Raw genomic sequence first — 15,271 nt, forward strand, 5'->3', positions numbered from 1 at the left:
TTAAAAAACGAAAACTCACAACTCAAATATGATATTGGAATTATGATAGTTGTCAACCACTTTCAGCAGAACCTTTCGCTGCTCAGTATAGTTGATACGGGTCGCGGCCCGGCGGTTGAGAAACAATGCACTAGAGTACTTTACCATGTTGACTAATTAATTTTGGATTAAGTGCCTCCATATGCTGGCTTCAAATAAAAGCAGTCAGATAAATGGCCAAAACACGGCCTCTTTACACGATGTTGAAGGCAAATTATAGCCGATAACTGCTTCAAAAAACTTGATGAAGCGAAAAGAACGTTGTGTTTAAATCTTAAACCATTGTTAAAACATTGTACATATCGATACTTTACTATATCAGCAAATTAGAGGTTCAAATATGATCCCGTCTGGGCTATCTTCCAGAGTCTAAATATAGCTCGTTGCAATGAAGCATTCACTCCGCATACGCGAACAACAAACTGAAGCGACACGCTACACGGTATTGAGAAAACGGCACAGTTCGAGAGACACGTAAGCGACACGCGACACGTGCATCTTGCCGTGTCTCTTCGGTTCGAAAGGTTGCATTGATTACTGAGTGTTGGCTTCCAAGCGACACGTGTCTCGTGTCGCATGTCGCGTGTCTCTTCGGTGTGAATTCTCCCTTAACCGCTGTGCGAATTTTAAAATTATCAACGTTTCGGAGGCTGATTCTGCCTCCGTCTTCAGGGTAGCATGTAATATACTAAATCATACTTCAATCCCTGGACACATGATGTGTTTGGGACGGTGTCTATATGGAGAGTGAGAATAAATGGTTGCCTTGGATGATTATTCTCGGTGCGGTGGCCAAGGCTCCACCTCGTCTGCCGGTCACAAGGACCTTCTTGTACAAGTGCAGGTGGAGCTTTGGCAAGGCAACCATTTATTCTTACACTCCATATAGACAGTTTAGACACCGTCCCCAAACAGGGTCGGATTAAGACGAAATTGGGCCTGATGCTTGAAATCTTCGGTCAACAATAAACACAACGACGTAATACTTAGTTACGTCACAGCGCAAAGAATAATAGTAACTGTATAATAAGTAACGCTGTGTCTAGGCGTCCGAAATTGGGCCTCCAAATTTCATTCTAAGATTTATTTTCAGGTTTATTATAGCAAAAGAAAATTGTTCAGCTTTCCGAAAATTCTCGTCTGTTTTCATCTGGGTCTATTTCAAGAATGGGCCTAATGCTGCAGCATCAATAGCACCCACCTTAATCCGGCCCTGTCCCCAAGCACATCATGTGTCCAGGGATGGAAGTATGATTTAGTATATTACACGCTACCCTGAAGACGGAGGCAGAATGAGCCTCCGAAACGTTGGTAATTTTAAAATTCACACAGTGGTTAAAAGTCCAAAACTAAGAATGAATGAATTACCACTGATCAGCAAAAGAAGATTTCCCCTGTTATGCTGGAAGATCCGCATAAATTTTATTTAGAGTTAGTCATACCCTTTGTTATCTGATAGAGAAAATGGGATAATCAGAGAAATCCTACGAAGCCAAACACACTGACTGCGCATGCATCATCCATCACACAATATTTGCCGATCCGATGGAAGCATCGTGTTGTCGTCTCGAGTGCCCCTTGGTCTTGCCCAGTTTAGACATCAATTCGACCTTCCATAGAATGGCACGCCTCGTAAATTCAAGGGCGATAACATCGATGGAATGCGCTAACTGCTTTTCTCCAATCATCCCCTTCTTTTTTCGACCCTACTTCGCGAATGAGAGTAATAACATGGTAGGGTGAGTCTTTCCCGCCTCAAATTAGAAAGTTGGGACCGGCACGTCTTAAATTATAGTCCGATGGTCGTGTCGGAACGGCGAGTGAGCGAGAAGGAACCGATGCTCGGAAGAGCGAGAAAAAAACAAATGAAGGGGGAAGAACAAAAGATCGAGGAAGAAGAGAGAATAAAAATTAATCTTAATTATTCACGAAGTCGTGACGTTTTCAGCACTGGAGTGTGGAGGTAGGTTTGTCCCAGTGAACCACAAACCCCGACCTTCTCGGTGTCCGAGCGCGATGGGTGCTCTTCTCGCGACCTCGGCACCAAAGGGTCTCTGATCGACTCCCTGCCTGATCGTAGGTCTTTCTTCGACCAGTCTGTTCACCAATTAACTCTTATTCATTATTCATCCGCATTGTCGCGATTAACCTGAATAGTAGAAAACGACGTAATATACAGGGTGATTTAAAAGTCCCGATCCATTTTCAAGAAAAAAAAAGATTTATTGATGGGAAAACAACACAAATCAATCCAATGCCTTCCTAGGATGTGGAATCAATGTAATTCAACATGACCGCCCCCCATGTCTATGCACAATCCCCACCGCTCCACTCGTTGCAAAGTTTCTGGTGTAACGGTGTCCGCAGCAGCTCGAATTTGATTTTTCAATTCCGGGATACACCCTCCCCCCCCCCTTATCTTCACCTGGTAAACCTTTGATTTGATGTAGCCCCAGGCAAAGAAATAAAGAGGGGTCAGATCAGCCGCAAGGAGATCGTCAACACATGGACTCGCGAGATGCGTGGTCCTCTTCATCCTCAAGCGCATGCATCACCTGGATATGGTAGGCACGTTTGTGAAGCTTAAAGCGTAGGATTCTCCATACGGATGCTTGGGATACACCAATCTCTCTGCTGAGTCTGCGTGTTGAGGCTCGAGAGCTACGTTCAATTGCGTCCTGTATCGTGTGCACGTTTTCTGCCGATGTCGATGGTCTTCCTGAACGTCTTTCAACCAGTACAGATCCTGTTCTGAGAAATTTGTTCATCAAGATCCTGATATTTGTCCTGGACGGATCAGTTTTGTGAAATTTCCACCAAAACATCGCCTGCACCTCAGCATAGGCTAACTCTTTCATCCGTCCACACACTATGGCTATTCTCTCTTCTTTAATGAGCATGGTTTGTATTACCTGTAAGAAAAAAGAATTCAACTTCAGTATCATGAAAACGGATCGGGACTTTTGAATCACCCTGTATTAGCAGAATACACAAAAATACATAATCTGCAAACCCTCCTTTATTCCACTAAGTCTCTTGGATGGTACTCTTTTTAATTTTTTTACACAGATCGAATGGATATGTACACCTAGTAAATTACCGTATAAGCTACAAAAATAAAAATTTCATATTAACAAATATTTTACATGTTGTGTTTTAGGAGAAATAAATAAGTTGGAAAGAAATTTGTTTATTACAAACCCATTATTTATTGTGTTATTGTCTTTCGATTAAAAAATTATAAAAAAAAGGTAAAGTGCTCCCGTGAGCTATGCACCACGCCATGAAGGCGTGTAGGGGGTGTGCGTTAGGGCCCCACACTTTCTTGATCACGGCCGAAGATGGGGGTGACGTGATCAGCACCACGCTCCTGGCCACCTTTACCCCCCGAAGTTTCCTCCAGGTACCCACTTTATAGGACGCTGGGTGGGCGCCGGACCCGCTTGAACATGTGGAAAAATTCCCGGTTCTCCCCCGCCGGGGATCGAACCTGGGTCTCTCGGATGGTAGTCAGACACCCTAACACGGCTTATAAGTCTTGCGAAATTAGTATGGATTCATGAAGAAATTGATTTCTAAGTTCATTGTTCACGGAGGTTGAGAAACATTGGTCTCGACATATCGACATACTAGACTCAACTTCTATGATTGTGCGTGAAATTTAAACCGACAATTTTAGTTAGAGTTTCATAACGTCTGACGTGTATGGTGGCACGCACCTTCAATACTAGCTTATGTGTTGTGCTTTGTTCATACATCTCTCATTGCCAAGGGCAACGAGAACCAGCGTAATCAGTGGGCTTGTACCAATGAATGAGAAATGCAAGGTCATCCGGGGGAGACTGTGCCTATATGTGGGTAGGGTGTAGTCCTCGTTTTCGGATGTGATTTCTTTGCGTGATGCACTAAGTGTTCGAGTAAAGAAAGAAGAGGAATTTTTAAAACGAAAAAAAAAGAGAGAAAGAGAGAGGTGTGCATATGCCAACTGGCAGACTTGTTCTTAATAAGGATACTTGCAGTACAGACACCGGATGTAAGAGGGTGTTACCCAATGATGTGGTCTAAAGAAGATGACGCGAATGAAACAGAACGAAAGGCATTGTTGTCGCAAGATGAGATCGAAGAAAGATTCCTGCAATGACACCCATGTTATCCGCCCATCCATTCATTTGTCTGGAGGTGGATGCTGTAACATCCCATACCATACTCAAGCATTGTCTGCAATTATTTTTGTCAGTTGTTTCTGAATGGGTGGTGTAGAAATTGTCTATCGGGGGAAGTGATTTTCACGTTAGAGACAATACGTGCAAATATATTCGTGAAACTCATCTATCGAAAGCCTTGGTTAAGTGTCGAACATACATGTATAATTTGGGTTTGTCTTACATGACTGCTCTATCACACAGAACTCAAAACATGCCAATTGACACAAATATGTTGACTTCAGTAACACATTAACGTGTATAAACTGCAAATCATGCACATTTGGTGTGTCAAAATACACCCAGAAATGCATAAAAGGGTACTTGTGCTGTTCTGTGTAAGGCACTAAAAATGCATCAAGTGGAAATATCAGACAAGATAATTTCAAATACATCAAAATTACACATTAAACTGTGCATCAACCTTGATTTGATGCATTTCGAGTTTGCATTAGCTTGGTAAATTTCGTTTTACGTTTACTCTATGCGTCGATATGTTTGTTAACTGGGACAGGTTCTACAGACGCGGATCCAGGAATGTTAGAAAACCTTAGGAGAGAGTTTCAGTCGATAAACTAACTCACTTATCTGGAATTGCATCCCAGTACATTTGCGTTGTAATTATAATTACATTTTAGTATATTGATCTTTATACATATATTATATGTTTACTTTTTTCTCTACTATAACAGGAACTGAGGGTAACATGACGCACTGAAGTAATGTCGGTTCCGAGTTCGTATTCTGGGTAAGTCATAAATGCTTATTAATTTCTCTCATATTATCTTAATATATTCCCTGCTCGTGATAAACCTATACGCAGTGGCACATTTAAACGGCGGTAGTCTGGCCTTGAATCCCCGAAACGTATTCAAACGAAATTGATATCACTCGTTGCCTCCAAATTCCTATTTTGTAAAGTGTGTTTAAACAACAACCACCGAAATGAAATCTTATACACCATGTATAAATACGATACATAAAATTGGAAACAGACATAAAACTTACTCCCAAAAATTAATTGGTATTCTAAACAGATGAAATGTTTCAGAATTTGAAACATCGCCGTTTTTTTTTTTTTTTTGCCGAAGGGAGAGGAATTTTCGAAAAATGTCTTTCCTGATACAGGCGAAAGATTCAGTGGCATGTAAATGTGTCAGATACGTATTCAAGAGGTCGCAACTTCAAATCTCGTGCATGACTATCCTATCCTGATGGCGGTTTTCCATGCACTTTGACAATACATCCACGGTAATGGTCCTTTTAACGAAGGCCACAGACGTTTCCTTATACTCTCTTGACGTTTCCTTTCCACCATGCGTCATGTCTCCGTAACAATTAAGCTAAGCGGAAAATATTATATTGCCTTCCAGTTACGGTGCTGTGGCCAGAATGCAAAATCCACAAAACCCGTAAAAATCCACACTGGCCGTGAAGAAGAAAATTTAGCAATCAATGCTGTTCAAAATTATTAGATAACATGGTAATATCTGTCAACGTTTGTATTAGCTTCAAAAAAAATAATGCCGCTACACTACTCCTGAGAACGCAAGGAAAGGTAGTTGATTGGGAGAAAGTTATACTTAATTGGATTCCAACGTGATGTCACTTGCAAGATTTTTTTAGTGATTTGTGTTTTTCTGGACCCTTTGGAGGAGATTTTATCTATTAGTTCAACTTTTCTTCGTTTTTTTTTTTTTGGACCACAAGTGAACAGTGTGTCATGCGAGCAGAATGAAACGGATAGGAATGTTGCTGATTTCCCCCCATCATCATAACTCCTTCAGTAGGCAAATCGAAAATTCTCCACTCAGTATTGTTATGTCTTTCCAGGCTGACAAGAGGCAACAACTCACCGAAGTGGTTCTTAACCATTTTGTCCTTGGAGGAGGGGCAAGAACCTAGTGGAGCCGCTGCCTTGTGCATACAGATAAGCTTGCGTCTGCCAAATGTTAGCGGCGGCCTCGTCATTTAACTTTGTAGAGAGGACTCCACAGTCATTCGCATTTCAAAGTGCTAACGCGCAAAGCTGGACGCCAGCGCCCGATGCAATTCTCATTGTTATCGACTTGTTCGACGTCATTTGTATGTTACGTTAACGGTGGCTGAGCAGGTTGAGTGTTCGACTCACGATTTAGCCATCGAAGGTCAAATTTCTGAGTGCAGGCTTGAGCGTGGGTGTTTCATTGTTGTTTATTCTTTCGTCCATTCCATTGTTGTTAATTGTATAATTTATTCCATTAGTGTATTCCATAATTTATTCCATTGTTGTTCATTGTTTCATTAATTTCATTGTTGTATATTGTTTAATTTATTTCATTGTTGTTTATTGTTTAATTTATTTCATTGTTGTTTATTGTTTCATTTATTATATGGTTGGTTATTATTTCATTTATTCGATCAGATCGTCGTGACGAGTAACCTTAAGAGGTTACAAGGGCAATGTTAAATAACCAAATAAATATAGGCAAGAGACTGAAAAGTCTGGCCCGTGCTGGACCTATTGAACTACTGAAATGTTTCTCTACGTGGAATCGAACGCGGGAGCAATAATCGAAACCAACAATGTGACATCACAACAGATAGATGGAAAAGAACAAGGAGATGTTAATTACAATGTATCGTTGATTGTAGATAAGAGAAACTATCCTATCCATCCACTAATGCACCTGGATTCTATTAAAGTTTCTATCTCAGAGGTGACTCGTTCAGAAACTTTTAAGAAGGAAGACATAACGCAAGGTTGGAGATATGGTTTCTTGTTTGGATACTTAGCACTGCATTACGTTATGGCACACAGGTGTGAGTTTGAGTTTTTGTTTGAAGTTCACTTTATGCACAGCAAGGCTAATTGCGATTGGAACTACAATTTAAAGAGGGGCCCGAACCGCTATGTGCCTTCGCCGGGTATCGAATCCGGGACACCTTGATCACAAGACGACGACATCATCGCTATTGCACACAGGTAAAATAACGCGAGCAAAAAAAAATCGGACGAAATCAGGGCTGACTCAGCAGCCTTCATTCTGCAATTTCGGGTTCGTATCGCTCCAAATAAATGCTCGGATGATACGTTTAACTCAGGTCTTGAATTATTACTTCAAGTTCCTTAATTCACCTTTCAATCCCATCTCAACCGTTTCATCTTCTCCGTTATTCCTCGACACTGCATGAATAACATGATAGTAGTTATTCACTTTGTTATGTTAGTGGAAGTGAATAAAGTTATTAGACATTCAGGTTGGCTAGGAGTTTGCAAGCACTTGTGGTCTCATAGATACATTAGTACGGATGGATAGGATAGCTTCTCTTATCTACAATACATTGTTGAAAATTTTCAGTATAATGCAATGCATTATTCTTGAATATAATTCTTGTGATTAACAAACGATACATTATTTTGCTGCATTGTTGCTTTATAAAGATAACAATGCAGACAAAGAGTGCTGCGTAAATGTGTTCTATAAGGATTTTCTTTCACGGTGGGTATATAGTGCCTGTTGCTCCTCGTATTTTATTCACGTAGTATAAATTTGTTTTGTCTAGCAAATCCACCTAGCGAAGGAGAGGGATCCATTACTTAATAAAGTGGATATGGAAATTGAAAACGGTATTTCTCTTCAACTTGCATAAATATGGCACGTAAAAATACATTCATCTTGCACGTCTTCTCCACTTCTCTGACGATTTTATGATATTCATCCTTGATATGTAGTGGCCTGGTGCTTTGTTCCATTAAAAAGTTTAACGCATAAATTGTAGATACTTTAAATTTGAATCGGATACTTTGTAGCAGGTCATTGTCTTGCGACATATGTTAAACGACTTGACTCGTGCCAGGACGCTCTGCGAAGACAGCTATGCTCCAAAAGACAGAACACTCCCCATCTGTCGTTTACCGTCTTTTTACACCTTCGTGGGCATAGTATGTGGTATTCTGAGCAAGCCACGCTGAAGCCACTCGTGCATCAAGTGGCCATGTAATTGGAGTACGATACTTTATTCCCAACGAGCAGGAATTCCGCTACACCTCCTACTGGGAGTCACCCCACTATAACACCTTTCCTATAGTCAGTTTCTGGATAAAATGAAGGCGTCATCTAAGTGAGGATATACAAATTCTGAGGTGATTTCAAAGGCATTTGTATCGCTAATTTATCCAAATATCCTAAGCCATTTTCGCAGGGGGTCCCAGGTGAAAGGAGAGAGTGGTTCGGATCCCACCTTTAACTGCAGGCCCAGTCCTGATAAACATATGAAACAAAAACTACGTAAGTTTTTCTTCTTCTTTTTCTATGACCACTCCAGTTTATTTAATTTTGCAAGTCTGGCAAACTACTTGAGTTTGAATGGTTAGTTTAATATCTGCTGTATTTAACAGAAACCTGAGATAGTTTTATTTTATTTCAGTAAGTTTTTAAGTGGGAATTTTTTTAGTTAGTGGATCGCAATAGCCAAATGTCTTGGGTTCGAATTTCGGATAAGGCATCGATACATAGATACTACTTTCTTAATATTTTTCATGAGTTATACAGTCATGCTCACAGTTGCTATTTACCTTTAATAAAGTAGAGAAGAAAAGCGACAAACAACGAAAATAAAAAATATAGTGTATTTTTATTGTTATTTTATTTCATGTTTTCTGATTAATTGTGACTATAAGGGTGGGCTGTGATTTTATCAAATATATGAAAACACACACAATAAAATGTCCACGAGGATTCGAACCTATGTCAACTGGTTTCGCAGCGCGTTTGGCGAACCACTCCGTTTTGAAACCTAGCAAAACAACAGTGAAATATAAGAAAGAATCTTAATGTAATAGAACACAATATCGCCAGCATACAATACGACAAGATAAATTACAACAAGTGTTGTATCGTTCAAACTCCTTTATATCAAACGAGAGGGTTAATTACCATCGTGCCAATTAACACCCAATTTGGCAGTTTTGTCAGGTTTGCAAACCTTTGAACGTACGTTTGGTCCATTCAGTGCTGTTACCCTTCACAACTTATGAATCCGTTTTAATTAGGCGACAATGAGCACAAAGGTTCCTGTCTTCCAAGTGACATCTAGACAATCGACGATCAGGGTACCGCACCGTCGCAAGGTGCCCGCCTCCCCCTTTGACCCGCACGTGACAAACCCGTGTAGCAGCGTTACTGCCGGATCTGAAAGCCTCAAGAAAAGGCAAGCGAAAAGGAACAAGAGGAACCGAGGTGGAGGGGAGGGGGAGGGGGAACATGTGCCCCAGAAAGGAACCTTCCTTGCACTCATATAAAGCAGTTTCTTCCGATGGCGGATTGTTCAAGTCGGACGAAGGAGAAATGGAGAGAATAAAAAAAAGACTTATAAAAGGAGGTATAACGTACTCATGAAACCCACCACACCTGCCTAACAAACCTTGTAACGGTTTCACATTCTCGGGCAGCTTGCATATATGTTGGGATTTTACTCAGGGTTGCCCATGATAAATTTAGGGTTTTCTGTACGAGTCGATTGCGTTTGCATTGCCAGACCTTCCCATCAAGACAGTGCATGTGCAGTAGAGATTTCCAAAGGTTTGCGGAAAATGCGAATTTTAGTTTACAGTTTAATATCTCGGGATTGCTTAACCTCTCCGATATCGTGACAATTAAATCTGTGATAAAAATATATTCGGTTCCATTCCCGGCAATTGTAGACTAACGAGGGTCTGCCGATCTTATGTAGGACTTATCTTGTGTCATCTATGTATGTGTGTTTATGACTGTCCCTTCATCCACCTCACCGTATCACCATTCGTCCTCATCGTCGCCATTAGCCAAAAATGATAGGAGAGAGACGTAAAATAACCTAATTCAATAAATCAAAACCATTCCCGGCTACAGCGTTTAATATTACAGTGTTTGGACTCGCTAGACAGTTTATTTTATAATTCATGGATGTGGATGCACTTGTAAGAAACTTTAGTAAAATCCAAATTCCATTCAAGTTTCAAAATTCTTTTTTCAGTATAGGTCTGCTATGTCTCGACCTACAGTCTATTATATTCTGTATTATGCTTATTTTTTGCCGTTTTGCTACGCTATTCGACAGAACAGATGGATCCTTCACATAGCTTAGTGGTTAACATGAGACCTTTTAATTGGATACCAGGTTCGCTTCCATATAGTGGTACAACTTCGTGCTTCATATCATATCTCTCTTTTTTTTAATGCACCTCCAGTCCCCATTTACTTCCGTTCATAGGGCAGGCTTGAAAAATTAAAACTTCTTTGCTATGCACAAAAATATTTGACATTTCTTTATCACTGGCAACCCTTATTGAATCGTAGTGGTGGGGGGATACGACATACGCACGGCAGGTGGTATGAAAAGGGCACGTGCCACTACCGTTTGAAATTACGTCACTGACCCTTCGAGTCCTCTGTTTTACCCGCATCACCTGAATCCGTGGAATCGCTAACCTTCTGTGGGTCGGTCGGTCTCTCTCTCTCTCTCTCTGGGGTCGTGGCCGACACGCATCCCTGCATCCCAGACCTCACCTCTTGCTTAGCCGCGTAGAAATCATGTGTGTGCAGTACAATTGTTATTTTTCCTTATTCCTCCATCCATTCCCCCTTGCACGCCTGTTTCAACGCCGTCTTGCGAATTTCCACCTGGAGTCCAAACCGCATGCTCCAGTGAAAAGGAAGACAGGGTGAAGGGGGGGGGGGCAAGATGCTTTGGGGTTTGGGATATGTTACTCCTCTTCCCCCTTCTTCTATCCTCGGCAAAAGAAACAGTGAACATTAACGTCCAGTTGAACCTGTCGATGCGGAAAACTTAGGCATGCAAAAGGTGGTCCACAATAAGGGAGAAGCCTTATGTTAATTTCTCTGCATCTGTTGCATTCTCAAGTTTCAGTAAACTTCGGTATATATTGCAAGGAGGATGAAAAATTACACGTTGCTTGTGTCCACAAGAATATTACACCGATATACCCTACCAGTCTTGCCTGTCGCCTTCTGTGTTCGATTTCCATCGGGAACACATGTTTGCACCCCACCCTCCTTCTCCTCCTTACTACTGTAGTTTCAGATTTGATTTTCATTGTGCATAGAGTAGCTTATCGTGCACCAAATATCATACAAATGTCACGAACGGGAAGAAGATTGATTGATTTGTTTGCTTAATTTTACCTCGCTTATCTCTCATGTTTGGCTAATCACGAAGAAGGAGCCGACCTCCGTGGCGGACTGGTTAGCACAGCGCGCTACGACGCTAGGGGTCTCGGGTTCGAATCGCGGCCGGGGCATGGATGTTTGTGAATATCCCTTCATCAATTTCATCATATCATCATTCATCCTCATCTTCGCGAATAGCCTAAAGTGGCAAAAAAGCGATGTAAAATAAACCAAATCAATCAATCAAGCGAAGATAAGGATGTGTGATGTTATGATGAAATTTATGAAGGGACACTTTGCAAATGCAATCGAGACATTGTAAAGAAAGAATACAGAGAAACGGGTGTCAATTTATCATGCGTACGTGGGGAAATAATGCAATGAAAATGGAAGGACTAATGAAAGAAGCAAGCGCTAAAAGGAGGGAATATGCACCAGTAGCATACGCAGGATTTCATCAAGGGGGGTGTTATTTCGAAAACTTTCTACAAATTCACATTACCATTGTTTTATTATACTTTAATTAATTATTAATAATAATAATTAATTAATATTTCTTATAATTAATTAATTAGTTTAATTACTACTAATGCAGCTGCTATTTATGAAAGAAATAGAACAAAATTACATTTCTTTTGTTTCTTTGTTACAAAATAATTGTCTAGTCAACGGTTATTTGTATATGATAAGTGAGACATTTTAAGTGTGAAGAAAATCCATAAAAACAAGCAAATATATTAAATTTATTGAAATAATCTTAATATGAAACTCATTCAAGGAGCCGCGCTGGTCTAGTCAGACATCTTCGTGGGATATCCGGGTTCGATTCCCGGAATTGGTTGGAATTTATCCAGCCTTGTCTCCGCACCCAGCCTCATATCAATGGGTACCTGAGAGCAACCCTGGGGGATGAACGCTGCCGGAGCATGGTGCTGATCACATCACCTGCAAAATAGTACGAGATCGAGAATCTTTGGGGCCCGCCACACCACTACGTGTGCCTTCATGGCACGGTGCTATATGCACGGGGGAATTTACATTACCTTTACCTATGGAACTCGCCCAGGATGATGATGAAGCGCGAGAATACATGTTGCTAAATTCCACTGAGTCTATGTTTTCGTTCAAAAGTAAGTTTATAGACATTCCAACACATTTATCACATCTAGGTGATTCACAAAGCACTTCTTCAACATTATTTAATGATGTGGATGTAGACTCAGCATCACTTGAGAGTTCACAAAGGAATGTGAAATCAGTACCGGGAAGAACGTTTGCAATAAGGTCGGCACACTGCGACGAAGCAAGGAATTTTCACAATTCTCGCGAGAGTCACTGCGCGACTTTTTGCAAAAAATATAATTGCAAAATTGAACTTTGCGGCCGCTTAGATTGTGTTTGGAATGTTGTGTTTTTCTTCATGCTGCATGGGAATAATAATTCTATTATTATTATTATTATTATTATTATTATTATTATTATTATTATTATTATTATTATTAATGTCGCAGATCTTTGACTGTGATAAATTAGCCATTTTTAATTTTTTCTACAGCATTTTCCATAATATTTCAAAAGCTCAAGGGGGGGGGGTTAAACCCGGTAACCCCCCCCCCTTGCGTACGCCACTGATATGCACGTACTTGAATAAGGAAGGAATAAACATAATGAAAAGTAACGTAGAATATCGAGAGCTTTACTTTCCGTTTGAGCTGTTTTTACACCGTACCGCCAAAACGAATTAATCCTATCAGTCAAATAAACTGACGTTTGGAATATCTCAGGTGCGATTTACACGCTGAAGATTATATTAAGAGGCGATTGAACTTTTTCCTTTCATCTTAACTCCAGAGCTAACGTTTATGAGAGGATGGTTTAATGACTTTTGTTATCAGAAGCAGTTCTTCGATAGGCAACGTAAACTAGCTATAGTGTTGGATTCTCAAGCCAGATCGAAGGTAATCTATCCAGCAAACATCACTCGTTATCTCAACCAATGGCGTGCCCGGGGGAGGGGGGGGGTTATACTTCTTTTAGCAGTCAGCCATTTTGCCATCTTTTCCTGTCCTTGACGTTCTTTTTTTAGGGATGCAGAGCTAAAGGGGGGGGGGGTTATACACCCATCAACCTCCCCCCCTTTGGGCATGTCACTGATCTCAACCCACTATGCTCTCAGGGGCGTCGCCATCAGATGGACGAGGACGGGGGGAGGGGGCCTCCAGCCCACTGTGGAATAGTTTTAACTACATCCCCTGCCCACTCAAATAACTCACATGGGGCAGTTTCATGTTTTTGTTCAAGATTCACACTGCATATAGGAATAAACGAGAAGACAGAACAGGAGATATGCAGCCCGACCAAGAAGAGAACAATCTCTGGTGCTGTCGTCGAATTTTCAACCCTAACGGGCGAGGGCAATGTGGGTGATGCAATCCTGCCCCTGCGTTGCCAAAATGTACGGTGCTCTTTAACACATCGTCGTCACCTTTATTGAGTGTCAATGTGTGCATCGGCATGAAAGGAAACACCGTAGAATAGCGAAAGCAGAGATGTAATACCTATGTATTTAACGTTGTTGATTTTTTTGACAATGAAGCAAGAGTTGAAACGATGGAGAAGCGAGAGGAGAAAACAAATGACTGTCAACTTTAGTTCGCGAGTTTGCAGGGTTTCTTCTCATCTTGGCCAAGCTGTGGTAAAAAATTGAGACAAACTGATGGAAAGAGATAGAGAAACAGAATATGAAAGAAAAAGGAAATATGAGAAGTACCAGGTACAGAAGAGAGGGAAAGAAGCAGAAGAAGGATGAAAAGAGAATGAACGATAGAAAGAAATGAAACGAAAAGTAGAGAAAACGAAAAGCAAAATGAATAAATAAATAAATAAAAAGTAAAAGAAGTGAACGAGTAACAGAGGAAGGAATAGAGAAACAGAGGAATAGAGAAAGAGCGAAAGAAAGAAGAAAGGAAAGAGAAAGAAAAAGAGAGAATGCAATGACCACTGGAGCCGAAGAAAATATAGAGAAACAGAGGATGAAAGAAAGAGCAAGAGAAGAGAAAGAGAGAATCTCATAACCACTAAAGCAGAGGAAAAGATAGAGAAACGGAGGAAGAAAAAAGGAAGAGAAAGAAAAAAGGAGAATCCAATGACCACTGAAGCAGAACCCATTTGAAAAATATTTTGTCAACCCTTGATCCCATCCACACTGAATTATCTAGCGATCTCATCGTCCCTCTTCCACCCTATCACGAGTGGTTACATTTTGCATGTTGAAGACGGATACTAACAAATGTGGATTTAGACCGAGCATCTCGAAGCTCAACGATCCAAATCCTCCTTTTAATTATCATTCGGTCAAAGAGAGTCAACAGATTGACCATTAATGTCCAGGGTCACGAATCCCACGGTCAACAGACTGAGACAATAAATTTGAAAAAAAACAAGAATAGAGAGAAAAAAATAATTCCTTGGCAACAGCCGAAGCCGCGCGGCGAGGCAATTTTGAACCAAATATATTATATTTATGGGATGAGGCCGGCCTCAAGGGTGGGTAGGATTGCCCGAATAATGAAGGTGAACTACAGAATGATAATGCCCAGGCAGGCGGGAGATTTCAGAGAAATCTCTTTTCTCATGGTCGGCCGCCACGAAGCTACCGGGGGGCAATAAAGAAGGTTTTCGGATCGCGTTCTCCTGCCAGACAGGAAAAAAGAGCAAGAAACGAGATGCCTTGTGAAGGAGATTACAGAAAAAAGAAGGGGTTTGAAAAATTTTGGCTGTCTAGCCTTGTTTGTCGATACAGGTACAGCGCGCTTATTTATATTCTTTTTTGTTTAAATGCCATTAATTTATTCCCAAAGATGCTATGCCTTTTTATGG

The sequence above is a fragment of the Lepisma saccharinum genome, chromosome 3 (genome assembly GCF_977018435.1).
Source record: "Lepisma saccharinum chromosome 3, izLepSacc3.1, whole genome shotgun sequence".
Taxonomy (NCBI): Eukaryota; Metazoa; Arthropoda; class Insecta; order Zygentoma; family Lepismatidae; genus Lepisma; species Lepisma saccharinum.